Raw genomic sequence first — 18,773 nt, forward strand, 5'->3', positions numbered from 1 at the left:
AACCTGCCAGTGCAAAAAATTATATCACGTGTGTTAAGGATATTCTCGGCTCGTAACCGATGTTGTGGGTTATTGAGCAGAGTACCCTTTGAGTATACACATGAAAAGTGACTGGGAGTGGTTGTGAACAATCACAGTTAACATACAAACACACTGAGTTGTGTTAGTCTTTTACTTTTTAGAAAAAAGTAAAGCAAAGTCCAAAACAATCCAAGTCATACACAGATAAGGCAATAATAAGGTATCAATTCAGGGATATTCCAAGTACAAAGTCTTCTTACCAGTTGTTGTCATAGACAATAAAACAGTTGTTCTTGAGTTTCAAAACAGGAACAAGTTCAATATAAAACATTCAATAAATAGTACAAAGCAACATGTATCTATGATCAAACAGTGATCATGCAGAGAGATCAGGTAGAGAGTTACAGCAAGTAAGCAGGTAAAATGGTGTAGTATCCACACAAGCCATGATTCAGACTTTCCTTAAGTACATTGGCTACAGAGCTTAGCCAATCAGGATACAGGATGATGCAATACAGTCTTAAAGCAATATAATACCTTTCTGACTGCAAACATATATTGTTGGTTTATATATTGCCTGACCAACTAGTTAGACAAATAACCATTTCCTAACAACGTGCCCAATTTCACTGCCTTAAGAAATTGACCCTGGAAGAGGGATTTCCTTGCAACTGGAGTTTGTTATCCAGTCCACAGTTTGTTTTTTTAAACTGCTTTTCTCATTCCTATGCCATTCATATTTCTTCTGTGACAGTGTGTTCCCCTGCACCTTATATTTGGACTCAGCTCTTTTTGGCCACCTCCTTTTTTGAAAAAATGCTTTCCTGATCAATTCTTTTTCTTTTGTGTTCCTAACTATTTTCTTGCCCAACTATTTTTCTGCAGCACTCTGGCAGCCAAAACAGGGTGTGTGTGGGGGGGCACGCAATGCCCCCCTGCACCCCATTTTGGGCCTGGATGGCCTCTTCCACCATCCTGGCAGCCAAAATGGAACACAGGGGGATATGCCCCATTTTGGCTAGTAGAGGCACCACAGGCCAGTCCTTTGCAATTTCCAGGCTGGCCCCACAGGTGGGATCTAAGCACCCCGCAGGCTGGATCCGGCCCACGGGCCTTGAGTTTGATACCCCTGAGCTAGATAGTTTGACAGTTTGCAGCCCTGGAGACAGGGCATTTTTTAGAATTTTCATTGACGCTGTTGGTTGTTCCAACACTAGCACTGTACACTGTATATCCCAACAGCCTGTAGAGATTCTCAGTCATCCAGGTCATGGTTGTCCCAAAGGTGCTTTTTCAGGGGGCAACTGGACTTTCTGTTTTTTCTTTGAAGACATTTCACTTCTCATCCAAGAAGCTTCTTCAGCTCTAACAGGATAGTGGGGAATGGAAGGATTTATATTCCTTGCAGACAGCTGGTAATTTGCATCCTTTTAGAGCAGGGGTCCTCAAACTTTTCGAACAGGGGGCCAATTCCCCAGTCCCTCAGATTGTTGGGGGGCCAGACCAGCTGAGTGGGTGTGGCTAGGTGGTCATGTGACTGGGTGGGCGTGGCCAATTTAGCACTCCATTTTGCCTTTTTGCCTTTGTCCTTGCTGTACTTGCTCAACCCAAGGAATCTATTTACTTGACACACACACACACACACACACATCCAAAAAAGAGAAAAAGAGTGCAAACTTTCTTGCCACTTGCCTAACTTCATTACAACAGCAGCTTCAGGCTCCTTAAAATAGGCTATTAAAAAAAAGAATAAAACAAACAGTATTTCATTCAAAATAACTCCTGATCATATATTTCAGATGACCTGTGAGTGCCTGCCAGCAGGAGAGACAGCCAGGGAAGGGATAGGAGACCAGCCTCCTTTTTTGAATTATTTGGGATTACAGGGCTAAAGGTCTTTTAAGATAGGAGAATTCACAAACTGATTTGCTTTTTGCCACACTTGTGCATGTGTATACACACACATGAATACCTACCAAAATTGTTCAGCAACCAATTTGGTGGATGTACTTTATATATGGCAAGAATCAAAGCAGTGGGTGAATTCTCCTTCAAGCATTATACTGAAGTTGCATTTGAATTAGTGTTAGCCAACTTCAGCTGATTTTGAAAAAGCTAGGAGACATGTCCCCCCGCCCACCCACTTTTAAAGGGCTACTTTAAAAGCAGCCCCTCCCCTACTCAACCCACCTGCCCTGGATCACATGGCAGTGAAAAACACCCTGAAAGGCTGTTATAAAAGTGTTTTTAAAGCATTTAAAGACTTTTAAAGCTACTTGACATGCTGGCAGTTGTTTTTCAAGGTAGCAATAACCCTCCCCTACTCACTCCACCCTGGATTACATGGCTGCACTGGCGAGATTACCCCTCAGTCAGATGGCCCTCCCCCCCACCCTTCGGCCTTACCTTTGACAGCAGCATGTGATCATTAGTGCAGCTCAACTGGTAAAATAACTAACCAAAAGTGCAGCTGGAGTGGATGATCACTGGAAGATAAGGCCAACAGTAGGGTGAGGGGTGGGGCTGAATCCCATCACTCTGTGGGCTGGATACTTTGCATTGTGGCTGTATCTGGCCCGCAGGCCGTAATTTGAGGATGCCTGTTTTAGGGGGTCCTTGAAGCACTTGGAGGTTTATCTGTGTCCTCAGGGTCACCTGAGTAGTGCTCCTGGTTCCTGTAGTCTGCAGTTTTTTCTCTGGAAATCCATTCCTACTCCCACACACCATTCAAAGGCTGTTCATCCCAAATTGTATAGCTAAAAGTCTGTAGAGATTCTCAGTCATCCAGGTCCCATGGTTGTTCCAAAGGTGCTTTTTCAGGGAGCAACTGGACTTTGTTTTTTCTTTTGAAGATGTTTCACTTCTCATTCAAGAAGCTTCTTCAGCTCTGACTGGATAGTGGGAAATGGAAGGGTTTATATTCCAACGGTGTACATGCCAATAGTTTCTTCAGTGCCAAACTGGAAGCGTCAAGCTTGTATATTAATTGTGCTGCAATTCCATTAGAAAGCTCAAAGTCTACACTGTAAATTTCCAAAGGCAAGTGTTGAACGCCCGGTTAATAGTACAAATATCCCAGATGTTGCTGGAACTGTTTCTTTGCGCTTTTATTCAAGCACAGCTTGGCAAAGGAAAATACTTTTGGGGTATGATGCAATCCACTCAGGCTTGGACAGACAGAAGAATATTGTTTGGGGAAGACTGGGAAACTGCCAGTTCCATAATGCATTTTTATTAAAACAACATATCTTCCAGGAAGCAACCTACTCAGTCATTGACCACTTTTAAGGGATATAAACAGTATAATTTTTTATTGGCCAAGTGTGATTGGACACACAAGGAATTTGTCTTTAGTGCATATGCTCTCAGTATACATAAAAGAAAAGATACATTCATCAAGAATCATAAGGTACAACACTTAATGATAGTCATGGGGTACAAATAAGCAATCTGGAAACAATATCAATATAAACCGTAAGGATACAAGCAACAAAATTACAGTCATATAGTCATACAGGAGACGGGTGGTGGGAATGATAAGAAGATTAATAGTAGAGCAGACTTAATAAATAGTTTTGACAGAGTTGAGGGAATTATTTGTTTGTTTTTACAGCACTTTGTCCTTTACAACCCCTTATCATTTCTTTTAAAAAAAAACAGTATTTTTAATTACTGCAGTTTAACAGGTTTTACATTTTCGGCCAGGGAGCGTCCTGCCTGCCTTTTGGCCGAAGTGGGGAGTGGGGGAGGGAGAAACCTAGGGGACTTTGAATCCACCAGGGTGTTTTAAACTCACTGCAGGATTGTTGAAAAGCTTCAAGTACCAGCTCTCACCAGTAGGGGCCTCGCGCACCGTTTCCCCCTCTTCTGTATTCGGTCCAGCAGAAAAGCTAAAAGGAGGCTTCCCGCGCAAGACCTTCGCTGCTCCGCCGGCTTTTAACGCGGTCGCTTTTGTTTTCCTATAAAGAACCGCTTAGGAGATCGTTCGTGCCCGGCAGCCCAAAAGCAGAGAGAGCTGGAAAGCCCCCGGGCCACTGAGACCGGATGGGAAGAACCGCAATCAAAATATAAGAAACCAAAATGGCACAGGGGAGATCGCCAAGAAGAACGATGCTGCAGCGCTGAAAAAAAAAAAAGGAAAAAAAAAAAAAAAGAGGGAGCAAGGTACCATCGTCCGCCCCCCCACCCCAGGGCTGAGAGACTCCCCGCAAAGGCTTGGGTTAAGAGCTGAGCCGAGCCGGGAGGGCGGGAAGGCTGGGATGGAGGCGGCCGAATGCGCTACGTGGACCCGAGCATGGCTTCAGAGAAGGGAGGGGTAGGGAGGTTTTTAGGCTTTTGGTGCGGACCTCGAAAGAGGGCGGGGCCTCTGTCCCCAATTAAGTGTGGGAGGGGGCAATCGCGGGCCTCCTTTTCCCCCCCCCCGGATCCGGAATCTTCTCTATAAATGGAGCGATTTGGGCAGATTTTGGGTTCTTTGTTTGCTTGTTACACACACACACACAAACACACAGGGGAGGGGAGGTTTACAGGAGGTCTTTTCTTCCTTTCACTGATGGGAAAGCGATGAGGTAATCTTTTCTGCCTGCCGCTGCAAAGGGGGTGTGGGGGGGATCCTTTTTTTTCCAAGCTGCGCCTTTCCCTCTTCCCTCCAACATCGTCCTGTCGTTTATTTATTATTTATTTATTTATTTATTTATTTATTTATTAAATTTGTATACCGCCCTACTCCCGAAGGACTCAAGGCGGTGAACAGCCATAAGATAAAACATATAGATACAATATAGATTGTTAACGGAATTAAGCGTTCCAGAGGCGCCGACACAGGTGCTCGAGGAAAGCGGGGGGGGGGGAGGAGGGGGGGAGAAGAAATGGGGCCCGTCTGGGGAAGATCGTAGCCAATCTTCGCCAAGGGATCCTTTCCAGGCTTGGATCGGAGGTGTTTCCAGATGTAGATCCAGCAGCGGCCCTCGCCCGCAAAAGGGGGAGGCGGCCCTAGAGATCCGTTGTAGGGGCAGAGACTTAGGGAGGTGAGACTGGTTTGATTAAGCAGAAGAAAGGGCAGGATGCAAGCTTGGCACCCTGTCTGATTTTTTTTTTTTTTTTATTAATACTGCCTTTCTGGGAGCATGTGATCTTTCCTTAATTCTGTTATGATTTCCTTAAGATATCTTGTGAGGTGAGTGAGACCAGCCGGTATATCTTTTAAGTGGTGCAGATGGATCTGAGGGTTGCTTCTCCTGGGTGGGAAACGGTGCTTTAGTCAGTTTACTTGAGCACAGGAGTCTCTTGTCTGTGGGGATTCTTCAGTCATTCAGGTCATGGTTGTCCCAAAGGTGCTTTTTTCAAGAGGCAACTGGACTTTCTTGCTTTCCAGAAAGTCCAGTTGCCTGTTGAAAAAAGCACCTTTGAGATGGGAGTCTCTTGCATTGCTTCCGAGCTGCCAAGGCACGTGATTGCTCACTGATAGTAAGATTTTTTTTTTTTTAAAAAAAGGAGTGTTGATCCTCCCTCCAATTCATTTTCGTTTTCTCATGAAAATAAGGCTTAGTAACATGGCACCAGGCTTGAAGTTTATTTAGATATCTGTGGCATGTACTAATTTTATTGTGATCCTGACAAGCTTGGGAGGGCAGAGATTTGAAGCTGGGTCCCCTATATACTTGGTTAATTTGTCTCTTTACCTTGGCATTTTGTAGTCCCAGTGTGCCTGCCCACTTTTTGGACATCTTAAATGAACTCTGTGCTAAAGGATTTCACTTTATGAGCAAGAGATGGCTGCTGATAGTTATTGTTGCATTTTAACTATTTTAATTCCTCAAAGTGCTCTGGCACTCTGCCTGATTTTTAATTCTGGGTTGCAGCTTTTGCTGATGAAAAGGAAGGTATTTGGACAGATGGTCTAGGTTTCCATGATGGCTGTGACTGTCACTGATCTTCAGTGGGTATTCCCCCATTTCTAATCTAGTGTGTGGTATTTAGGGCAGATTTTTGTAAGCAAGGAAGCTTTTTGACAGTGTTTGTAAAGCAGAGTTGCGTATAATGTAACCAGTCATTCTGGTTCCATGGCACATGAAACTTGTGTTTATTTAATGGCAAAATGACAGCACCTCGGTAGAGACAGACCTGCTTGGTATTTGAATAGGAGACCAGTGGAGAAAGCCATGATTTGTAAGCTAAATGGGGAAGTTGAAAAAAAAAACCGTTATCTGGAAGAAGATAATAAAAGTTTCCTAGATGTGCCTGTGAAAAAAGGAGAACTGAAACTGCCAAGGCTGGAAACTAGACCAGATCATGTTCAAAACAGGATGCAACTCCCCTCCATATCTAGGTTTAAAAAAACCCACACCCAAAAACAGCAAGGATTTCATTATTATGTAAAAATGGAAAAAAGAGAGACAAGATTTGAACCCCAGCATGGATTGCTAGGTTCTGCAATAGCCGATTAACTTTCTACTAAGCGTGTCTTGTGTTAGAAATAAAATATATTTTCTACCCAAGCCTTAACTTTGACTCCACTACTACTAATTCAAGAATGCTGCTTGAGTTTCTAGAAGAGAGACAATTATTGTTGTGCCCTGAGTGTCCTATGAGTTTGACTCATAGGAGATTACCTGACTACTTGTGAGTCTTAGGCAAGTAAATTGCCATTCTTGCAACAGTGGAGAGAGAGACAAACACTAGCAATTTTCTCTCTCATTCCTTCATTTAAACTAAGCTTTTTTCTGAGTAAAGGATTAAGCTTAAAGAACGGTGTCTTTTAGCCTTAAAGTACGGTGTCTTTTAGCCTTAAAGTTTCACAGACACTTGAAGAGCATAAAAATATTCTACATTTGAAGGACTAAAATACAGATAATTTTTTTTCCAGGCGTATGCACCAACTGAACCAGAATTAATGATAAATAAAATCTGAATTAATGGTTAAAGACACACACAAGTCTGTTGCCATCCATTAAAGCTTTTGTAAGAATGGCACCTACAACACAATGCTCTATTTGTATTTTTGTACAGGTAATCCTTGTCTTACAACAGTTCATTTAGTGACCATTCAAAGTTACAATGGCACTGAAAAAAAGTGACTCATGATCGTTTTTCACACTTACGACCGTTGCAGCATCCCCATGGTCACGTGATCAAAATTCAGATGGTTGACAACTGTCTCACATTTGTGACGGTTGTAGTCTCCCAGGGTCATGTGATCCCCTTTTGCAACTTTCTGAAAAGCAAAGTCAATGGGGAGGCCAGATTCACTTAACAGCCGTGTTACTAACTTAACAACTGCAGTGATTCACTTAACAATTGTGGCAAGAAAAGTCATGAAATGGGGCAAAACTCACTTAATAAACTTCTCACTTAGCAACATAAACTTTGGGCTCAATGGTGGTTGTAAGTCGAGGACTATAGTATCTGTGTATGCATGGGTTTATATACTACAGTATGACTTTCCCTTTCCCCAAAACAGATGTATTTGTTTCTAAATAATAATAATAATGCTACTTACTAAAATATTACATTTACAATAAATACAATCTAGTTCCATTCTCTGGTTTTTCTTCAGATCTTAAAAATCTTTTACAAAACATAGAACAAGAAACACGACACAGTTTTTTGACTAATTATATAAAAAGATATAAATTTGGGTATTTCAGGGTTAATTCTACTGTTAATCTAGGAAACCATAGGCATAGCCATTTATGGTCAAGTTCTCTATTTTCATAGGAATAATGAGGGGAAGCAAGCAATCTTCTTTAAAATATTCTTAAAAAGAGGTATGAGCCAATGTAGATTTTAACTACTTAAAAGAAGATAAAAATAAGTCCACATAATGATTGATCAACAACTTATTAATTCAATGGCCAGAATCCTTTTAAAATCCATTGTGGTTTTTTTGTTTTGTTTTGGTTTTTGTTTTGGTAAAATGCTTTAGTTCCACCAATTTGCTTGATAGCGGGGTTACTGAGTTGATTTTGTAAAGTATAAATCTCAGCTTATTTATGCAAAAATATCCTCTGAGCGTTTAAGAATTATTACCTTCTGGAAATCTAAGGTGATTTCATTTTGAACAAGTGGATAAAGAAAAAAATGTTATTTTTAACTTTTGTAACCCATTTATTTAAAAGCAAGAGATCTGAGCAGAATGCCTTCCCCAAAAGGCTTAACATTAATTATGTATCAGATTTGGCTTTGTATTAAATTTATTCCAAATGGAAGTCTTCATGATAAATATATCTTTATAGTGTATTATCTTAAGAGTGGCTGTAACAAATGTACAATTAGGAAGACCTTGGTGTACTCAGCATAGACGGAATAGCTAATAAACCATGGCTTGGTGCAATGTGTTACAGGACAGGTCTTAGACTTCTTTTGCATGGAACCAGAAATGTTCTTTTATATCCTAAATGTACAGACTGTAATTGGCTTCCATTAACAAATATTTACTTGCAAACCATCGCATGGACTTTGTCCCATGCAAAATAAGAATAAATACCATAGCACAGGAAAAAAAATGTGCAGATAAACTTTAAAGTTTGAGTTAAATGGGGCAAGAAAAAAATCAACGATGAATAAACAAGATAACAAGGCAAAGCATAGGATCAAGTACCAATATAGAGCAGCAAAACAATTACCGTATCCAGTAAGAGTATGGGACATTGAAACTGTAGTCACAGGCACAATTAATTGTTGAGGCCAAGCTTGGAAGAAAAAAGGAATAGGGGTGACATGATAGCAGTAGTCCCAGTGGTGGGATTCAATATTTTTAACAATCGGTTCTGTGGGCGTGGCTTAGTTGGGGTGTGTGGCTTCGTGGTCATGTGACCGGGTAGGCGTGGCTAGCTGGTCATGTGACCGGGGTGGGCGTCGCTATGTGCATAGGGACTACTCAGAGGGCTGAAAAAAGTCATTTCTGACTGGTCCTCGCACTTATGACCATCCTCACATTTATGCCCATTGCGGCATTCTTAACAACTGTGTCAGTCATTTCACCACTACTTCCTTCACCATGGTGACAAGATAGGGCATAAAACGTAAAATGTGAGGACAGTCGTAGGTTCAAGGACTGGTCAAAAGTGCGAGGACTGGTCAAAAATAACTTTTTCAGCCTTCTGACTAATCCATATGCACATAGGGACTATTCAGAGGGCTGAAAAAAGTCATTTCTGACTGGTCCTCACATTTTTGACCAGTCCTCGCACTTATGACCTTCCTCACATTTATGTCCGTTGCGGCATTCTTAACAACTGTGTCAATCATTTCACCACTACTTGTCTTCACCACGGTGACAAGATAGGGTGCAAAACATAAAATGTGAGTACAGTCGTAAGTGCGAGGACTGGTCAAAAGTGCGAGGACCAGTCAAAAATAACTTTTTCAGCCTTCTGACTAGTCCCTATGCACATAGGGACTATTCAGAGGGCTGAAAAAAGTCATTTCTGCCTGCCTAATTTTCCAACGTTGCAGCAACAGCAAAGCCAACAGCCTGCTTTACTTTCAGTTTTGTTTTTCAGCATAGATGGGGGGAAAAAATCTGCACTCTTTGCAAGCAAGCAGCAGAGCCCTGAGCAAAACAGCTGAGAGCAAATCAGCTGAGAGTCGGGAGGCCGATAGAATCAAGGGGCTAATTAGCCTATGCTGAAGCTCCGCGGGCCAATAAAATTACAAAAAAGCACCGAACCGTTTGTTAAATTGCTGGCTCGCCCACCCCTCGCCCACCAATATTTGGTGGTAATATTTATTGGTAATAAATAGTGGTGCAGAGGGGTGGGGCAAGGGGCGGGGTGAGCCAGCAATTTAACAAAGGGTTCGGCCGAACCCCCTAGAACCGGCAGAATCCCACCACTGAGTAGTCCAGTATTTGAAGGGCTGTCACAAAGAACAGAAGGGTCAACTTATTTTCCAAAACATCTGAAGGCAAAACAAGAAACAATGGATGGAAACTTATCAAGGAGAGAAGCAACTTGGAATTAAGGAGAAACTTCCCAACAGCAAGGACAATTAAGCAGTGGAACAGCTTGCCTTCAGAAGTTGTGGGAGCTTCATCCCTGGAGGTTTTTAAGAACAGACTGGACAGCCACTGTCTGAAACAGGATCTCCTGCCTGAGCAGGGGGTTGGACTAGAAAACATCCAAGATCCCTTCCAGCTCTGTTCTGATTGATTGATTGAAGATGGAGATGCTGCCACAAGGTAGAGTTTAAAAGTGAAATCTTTCACCAGAGGACATCTGCTGTAGATTTTGCTAGAGGGATATAATAACAGAAGAAACAAGATAAACTCAGACTTTTTTTTGTAAAGTTTTTTTTTTTTTAAATACACAAACAAACATACAATGAATCTTTTCTGAACAGAATATTGGCCTGGTCTTAAATTTGTACAGATTTTTGTTCATCTTTAACACAATTTTATATGTTCAATTTTTCTCATAGCATTTATTTTCTCTAATTTTAAGAAACCAATATTACCCTTCATCTTAACTTCTCATCCTATTATAGTTCAATTTTTCTTTTCCCTCCTTAAAATTTGAACCCCTAAATTTAAATTCACATAACATAGTACAATCCCCAATTATTTCCTTAAATTCTCTTATTCTAATCACCAATGATTCTTTTACCAATTATTCCAAATAATACAATTCAATATATTAATAGAAACCAATTAAATATATATCTTAACCCAAATATTTCAACTATTACAATTTCATATATTAAACTTCTTATTTCTGGGTCTTATTTTCAATTCTTAAACATCCCTACATTTTGTCATTTCTTCATATTAACTTAAATAATTCATTATTACCATTCTATTACTTCATCAATTGTGTATATTCTTATCTCTTATTTTAAAAGTAATCCATTTATCATAATTTCACTAATTAGTTAAACATATTCAATAAAAAATCAATTATCAATCTTACTCCCTTACCCCTAAATTTAAACTCATACAACATAATACAATTTCTAATTATTTTCTTAGAATCTCTTGTTCCAATCTCAAATATTTTTTTCTTTATCAACTGTTCCAAATAATACACTTCAACATTTTTATAAAAACCAGTTAATTATATCTAATTAATTCATAATCCAATATCATTTTGGCTTTCTTTTCTTATTTAGTTAAATTCCAAATATGTAATTAAGAATATTCCAGTTATTACAGTCCCCTTCATTAATTAAAAATATTCCAATTATTACATTCATCATACATCCTATAGTTTAAAATCACTTCTTTAAAAATACAATTTCATCTTTTCTCTAATATTCATTTCATTTACCCCATATTCCTCTTCCATTTCTTTCTCCTTTTCTATCTTTATATTTTGTTTTCTTTTTCTTTCCTCTTCTTTTCTTTTGTATTTTAAAATCCTGAACTCTTTTCCCTTTTTCTTATCTTTCCACTGTTAATCCCAGTATAATCATTTTGTTTTTTAAGATCATAAACTCTTCTATTTTGCTGTATCTTTCTCATTTTTTCCCATCGCTTTTCCCTTTTTCTTATGTTCTCACTGATAATCCCAGTGTAATCATTTAAGTTTTTTATATTCTTTCTATTCCACCCTCTTTTCTTTCTTTGCTTCTTTCCCCTTTTACTATTTCTTCCATTGTTAATCCCAATGTAATTTTTGAAGTTCTCCTTTTTATTATTACTACCCATTATTATTACTACTATTATTAATTATTTAATTTTCCATAATCAATCTCCTTGTCTTTGTCTTCTTTATTGTCAGTCTCTTTTTCTTGCTTCTCATTAGTTATTTCTTTGTCATCTTGAATGTATCCTAAGTCAATTTTTTGACCAAGTTTCAATTTTCCATGCAACATTGTGATCATTTCCCATATTTCTATTTTCAATGATAAGTACATCGTTTTCATCATTTCCTTAAATTCCTGCACCATTCTGTTCTTTCTAGGTTGATACTATTCCAATTGAAATTATGTTGTAATCTTCTTTTTTTTCCTCAAAGCCAAAACACTTGTGAACAAACGAAGTCTCCTTTTTTAAGTCTCCTTAAAAATTCTCATATGCTTTAAAGACTTTGTGGCTTTGTGGCTTTGGGAAAAAAAGAAGAAGATCTTTTTAAAAGAGGGGGGGAAAATGGCTTCTCGACAAGTGAAACCAGGAGTTGTTAAAGGAGGGGGAGGTTCTCCAGTTGTGTCAGTGGTGACCCAGAAAGCACAACTTCCGGCTGATTCACAGAGCCAGAGTCAAGATGCAGCACTTAATGATTTTAAAGAATTTATGAAAGAAGCCATGAATAATCAAGCAACATCAATGGGAGAAGCTATGAACAATCAAGCAACAGCAATGAAAGAAGGTATGAATAATCAAGCCACAGCAATGAATAATTTAACACTACTTGTGGAAGGGAAATTAAAGAAAGTTGAGGAGGATATAAATTCAATTAAGGGAGTGGTTACAGAGAAACACGATGAGATAAGAGAGGATATTGTTTATGCTGTATCAGGATTGTCAAACCTTGTTATCCAGCTTGATGGGAAAGTTGAAAAAATTAATCAAGCCAATTTAAATTTGGAAAGCAAAATGGGAGATGTTATGACCAGAACAGAAAAAGTGGATGATGAATTGGTAATGTTACACTACAGGTCCATGGAGTTTGCTCTGAGATTGAGAGGCCTGAAAGAGAATAGTAAAGAAAACCTAAAAGATATTTGTGCTGATGCTATTGCAGAGATAATTAAAGAAAGACCAGAAGATGTGGCAAGTCAAATTGATAAAATTTACAGGGTTAATTCCTGGCTGGCAAAACAAAGGCAGCTGCCAAGAGATGTGATGATCTATTTTACAACTAGGAAGACCAGGAACGATATCTTACAAGCTTCCTACAAGAATAAAGTTCAGGTGGCTGGGCAAGAGGTGGTGGTTTTGAAAGAGATTCCTCCAAAGATGCTGAGAAGTAGAAAAGACTTTGGCTTTTTGGTAAATGAGCTGAGAAATCAACAAGTGGCATACAGATGGGACGTTCCAATTGGTCTAAAGTGACTTATAATGGAGAAAGATACCAGTTAAACACAGTCTGGAAGATAAAAGACTTCTATGTAAATGTTTTAAAGGCTGGGTACCCACCCTCACCGGGGGGGGGAGAGAAAGAAAATGGAGATGTTACAACAAGAAAAAGATGGAAAACAGATACAAACCTATTTTGAAGTTGCAGCTGGAGGAATTATCATGGAAGAAGATTTGGTTGGGGGCTTACCTCCAACTTTGGAACCACCTAAGAAGGGAAAGCCGAAAGTACAACAACTGACCCGATCAACTTATAAACTTCAAGAACAACAATCAAAAAGGCAACAATCTCAAGATTTATCTCAAGAAGTTCAAAAAACAGAAGCAGTGGGGAGGGCTAGGCCGAAGAGTAAGGTGGAGGAGGAGCTTCAGCTGATGCTCATACGGCTTCGAAAGGCTAAAGATAGCAACTAAATTCCTATCTTGGAATGTCAATGGCCTAAATTCATCACAAAAAAGAAAGAAAGTATTTCACTACTTGAAACAATTTAACAATGACGTTATTTGCTTGCAAGAAACACATATTAGATTACCAGATCAAAAATATTTGATAAATTCAAGATTAGGTACACATTTTGTGGCATCAGCGCCAGAGAAGAAAAATGGGCTAGTCATATATGTAAGGAAAGGACTATCAGCTAATCTAATAGAGGCAGATGATCAAGGAAGATATATTGCAATTGAACTATCAACACAGACTGGAAAAATGCTTTTTATTGGAATATATGCCCCTAATCAGCAACAGGACAAGTTTTATAAATTTTTACATACTAAAATAATACAATGGGATTATAAATCTTTTATATTAATGGGTGACTGGAATGGAGTAATAGACACACAGAAAGATAAAAAAAGTTTATCAAAGATATCAACATGTGCAAAATTACCTAAATCTTTTTTTGATATGATGGAAGATATAGAACTGAGAGATATTTGGAGAGAACGTAATGCGGAGGAAAGAGACTTTACTTTTTTTTCTGATAGACATCAATCCTTCTCCAGGATTGATTTTATACTAACCACAAATGATTTTATTTCTAGGGTGAAGAAGACGAAGATATGTCCAAGAACTTTAACTGATCACAGTCCGGTTTGGGTGGAATTTGAACAGGAGAGGGGAGAAAGGAGGTCTTGGAGATTAAATGAAAATTTATTTAGATATGAAGAAAATGTGAAAGAGCTTAAAAAACAAATGAAAGAATTTTTTGTAATCAATATGAATAAGGGTACTTCCATGGAAATGGTCTGGGATGCTAGTAAGGCTTATATGAGGGGTATGTTAATACACATGAATAATAAACATAGTGTCAGCACTCCAACTTATGCTCTCTTCCAGTGCTGTCATGAAGACCAGAAGCACTGAATTATTGCTGAGATGAACTTTTACCTAGTTTTCTGCATGCAAGAGATAGGGTTTTCTGGGGGATGAGGGTGGGGGTCACATTCCTGTGAGAAGTACGTGCCAGGACGGAGAGATGGATTGGCTAATGGCCAATGAGAAATCGGGTTGGAGAGCGGAAGAGGAGGGGGTTGGAAGGAGGGGCCAGTTGAGCTGCAATTAGCCTCAGAAATGTCGGCTATTTCTGTTCTTAATAAAGAATGATTCATTAGAGACTGCGCTTGAAAATGAAACTTATTTTAAGACAGAACCGAAACCTGACAGACAGCTCAACTCTCCTCCAAATCCAGGCTGGCTGAGTTTAAATCCTCCCGTTCCCTCCCACACAACTGGTCGGACGGACTATGGCTGAAGCCAAGCTATCGGAGGAAAGCCTGCTTCAAGAAACGGGAGGAGCAGAAGCGGTCGTGATTCCAGCCAACTTGGAAAATACAAAGGTTCAACTTTCTCCACCTTCCCCCCCCGCAGAACTTCAAGCAAAGAAACGTGAAGCAGATAAGTACCCGGGGACTGTGCCAAAAGCCTTAAAGGCGGAATCCCCTTTTGCAAAGTTAAAAGATAAAGAAAAACCCCTAAGTGAATTGGGAAGGGCGAGCTGGGGATGGGAATGGCAGCGAAGCCCAGACAAGGCAGCACCTCCCCACCCCAGGATGAGAGACGAGGCAGAGGACTATCAACACCAGGGCTGGCCCTCCAGAGCTCAGCACAGAGAGGAGAGGGCAGAGAGGGAGGAGCCACCCCAGTTCAGAGGGAAGTTCGATGGTGACCCAGACAACCTCGCCCAATTCCTCGATTCAGCTGAGATATACATAGAGCGGTTTGGACACCTCTACCCTTTCCCCAGAGCCCTAGTGAATGCTATCAGGGAAGGGCTGGAGGGAGAAGCAAAGAGGTGGTCAGCATCACTCTACAAATACAGGGCCCCCCAGCTACAAAATGCGGATGGGTTCTTGCAACTATTGAGAGCCCGTTATGAGGAGGAGGAGGAGGACCCCTATGTGGAAGACGAACTCAGAAACCTAATGCAGAGGGGGAAGCCTATCAGAGAGCATATCCGTGAATTCAGGAGAGTCATTGGGACACTGCCTCCCCTACCAGAGCGATTGCTGGTGTATTTTTTTAGAACAAGCCTAGATAAAAGAATTTCCCAAGTGACTGCCTATCGTGACATCCCAAACCGACTCGCTGAATGGTTCCGGGTAGCGATAAAAGTCGACAGAGGGCTGCGGGCGACTGACACGTCAAAACCACCAGAGGGAAAGGAGAGAGGCCGACCAGACCAGGGGCCACTCAACAGATGAGAAACCCCAACATCACAGCCCTCCTACAGACCAACTGCCCCACAGAGCCCACTGAAATGCTACAGATGTGGGGGAAGCGGCCACATAGCAGCAAGATGTGGAACGCCTAGACCGGGACCAGCTCCACCGCCCAAAGCACGACCGGAACGAGGGCCCAACCGCGTCACCCACGTACCGCAGGAAACTCCCCAAATCCCTGAGTTTTTCGCTCATCTGACCGAAACCAGAGGAATCCCAGATGAGGGAGATCAGTTCCCCGAACCCTATGACACGGAAGACGAAGGCGAGGATGACCCGATGGCGAGTGTGACATCCTGCCCCCCCACCGCGAGACCGATTGTGCCATCGAGATTATCCCAGGAGCGAAACTACCCAAACCTAAAATGTATGCTATGACGCCCCGAGAAATGCAGGAAATGCGGGACTACATAGACAAAAACTTACAAAGGGGATTTATTGAGCCAGTGAAACCAAGGGTAGCGGCGCCGGTCATGTTTAAAGAGAAAAAGGACGGCTCCATGAGACTGGTGGTCGACTTTCGAAGTATCAATGCTGTTTGCGTACACAACTTGTACCCCCTCCCTCTCATGAAAGACATGTTAGCCCACCTAGCTAAAGGAAAGGTTTTCACCAAACTAGACCTTCGAGAAGCTTATTACCGAGTACGCATAAGGGCAGGAGATGAATGGAAAACAGCATTCAACTGCCCCCTGGGCAGTTTCCAGTTTAAAGTAATGCCTTTTGGATTGCAAGGAGCCCCGGCAGTGTTCATGCAGTTAATAAACGAAGTCTTACATGAACACCTTTACAAAGGGGTCCTCGTCTACCTGGACGATATTCTTATCTACACGGAGACCATAGACGAACATATACCCCTCGTCCGCCAAGTACTGGAAAAACTGCTACGGGCAAACCTATATGTCAAACTGCCAAAATGCGATTTCCACCAATCACGGCTAGACTACCTGGGCTACCGAGTATCAAATGAGGGGATAGAGATGGACCCAGCCAAGGTCCAATCAGTTCTACAATGGCAGCCCCCTCGCACCCGCAGACAATTGCAAAGTTTTCTAGGTTTTGCGAATTTCTACAGACAATTCATCCCCTCGTTTGCGAAGATTGCCAAACCTTTGACAGACCTCCTAAAGACAGGAAGCCCAGCGATGAAACCTCGCCCGGGACAACCCCTACAGTGGGACCTGACCTGCCAACAGGCATTTGAGACGCTAAAAGGACTGTTCGCGAAAGAACCTGTCTTAAAACACCCGGATCCAGAACAGCCTTTTGTCATCCAAGCAGACGCAAGTGATGTGGCAGTAGGAGCTGTGTTACTCCAAAAGAACAACCAAGGGGATCTACAACCCTGCGCCTACACCTCCCGCAAACTCACCGATACGGAAAGGCGATGGGCGGCGTGGGAGAAGGAAGCGTTTGCAGTAAGGTGGGCCTTGTTGACCTGGCGGCACCTTCTAGAGGGAGGCCAGAAACCATTTGAAGTCTGGACTGATCATAAAAACCTAGAGGCCCTAAAAACCCCACGAAAACTGTCACCCAGGCAAGTACGGTGGGCACAATACTTCAATCGTTTCAATTTCGAGCTTAAGCACATCCCAGGTGGGAGAAATTTCCTGGCTGATGCCCTCTCCCAGATGCCCCAATACAACAGTGAGCGGGAGCAGGTAGTGAATGCCATCATCCCCTCCACCCAAGCTGCGGCCCAAGTGATCACCAGACGGCAACGACGTGACCAGCAAGGCCAACTTGCAAGTGACTTAACTGCAAAATTAAAAAATGAAACGCTGACAGACCCCTGGTATCGAGACAATCAACATCTCTTGACAAAAAGAGATGAACTAGCATGGAGGGGGACAAAGCTCTATGTGCCACAGAGTTTACGCATCCTGATTCTCAAGAGGAGCCACGATGTTAAACCAGCAGGACACTTCGGGTTCCTAAAGACTCTGCACCTAGTACGGAGGCAGTTCTGGTGGCCACATATGAGAAAGGACGTAGACAGTTATGTAAAAAGCTGCACCATTTGTGCCACGATGAAGACAAGGCCAGGGTGCCCGCCTGGATTGTTGCAACCAGTAGCTGAGCCAACAAGACCATGGGAGGAGATTGCAATGGACTTTATAGTAGACCTACCGAGGAGTAGTGGAAATACAGTGATCTGGACTGTAATAGACTTATTCTCCAAACAGGCACACTTCATTCCTTGTAGTGGACTGCCTTCAGCCCGTCAGTTGTCCAAACTGTTCCTGAAACACATTTACCGCCTACATGGAGTCCCCAGGAGAATCATTTCCGACAGAGGGGTCCAGTTCACAGCAAAGTTCTGGAGGGAGTTTCTACGATCCATAGGTTCATCCCAAGGGCTCAGCTCAGCATTTCACCCGAGTACCAATGGGGGGGCAGAAAGACTGAACGCTATGATAGAACAGTATTTAAGATGCTACGTCGACTACCAGCAGTCCAATTGGGCAGACCTCCTATCTTTTGCGGAGGTTGCATATAATAATGCTGTCCACAGCAGCACGGGGCTAACCCCGTTCAAAATAGTGAGTGGCATGGATTTTGTTCCCATGCCAGAATACCCGAGGGAGCCCCCTTCCTCAGTCAGTTTGACCGACTGGATGGCAATGTTGAGACAAACTTGGGAAAATGTTAAGAGGGCGCTGGCAAAGGCGGCTCAATCTTATAAGGACCAAGCAGACAAGCACCGAACTCCCCAAAGACCATTTCAGCTGGGAGAGAAAGTTTACCTCTCCACCAAGTACTTGAGACTTAGACTCCCGAGCAGGAAATTGGGCCCAAAATTTATAGGACCATTTCCTATAATAAAAATAATCAACCCCGTTACGGTGCAATTGCAGTTGCCACGGCTTTTGGGGAAAATTCACCCCGTTTTTCACAGTAGCCTTCTAAAACCTGTAGTGGGGTCTACTTTAAGGCCAACACCACGTGAACCCCCTGGGCCCCTGGTTGTTGGGGGCCAAACGCATTATGAAGTGCAGCGGATTCTCGATTCAAGATG

General features: G+C 41.8%; 1 protein-coding gene across 1 annotated transcript in view; it reads left to right on the forward strand.

The window, feature by feature from the left end:
* Positions 1–3,898: 3,898 nt before the first annotated feature.
* The window catches only part of B4GALNT1 (beta-1,4-N-acetyl-galactosaminyltransferase 1), a 93,546-nt gene continuing 78,671 nt past the window's right edge, over positions 3,899–18,773 (forward strand). Inside the window, exon 1 of the mRNA XM_070937978.1 lies at positions 3,899–4,185. The gene's annotated coding sequence lies outside the window, so the exon portion shown is untranslated. The remainder of the gene's footprint in view (positions 4,186–18,773) is intronic.

This window comes from Pituophis catenifer, unplaced genomic scaffold (genome assembly GCF_029215685.1).
Source record: "Pituophis catenifer annectens isolate HBS135680 unplaced genomic scaffold, rPitCat1.0.hap2 SCAF_2, whole genome shotgun sequence".
NCBI lineage: Eukaryota > Metazoa > Chordata > Lepidosauria > Squamata > Colubridae > Pituophis > Pituophis catenifer.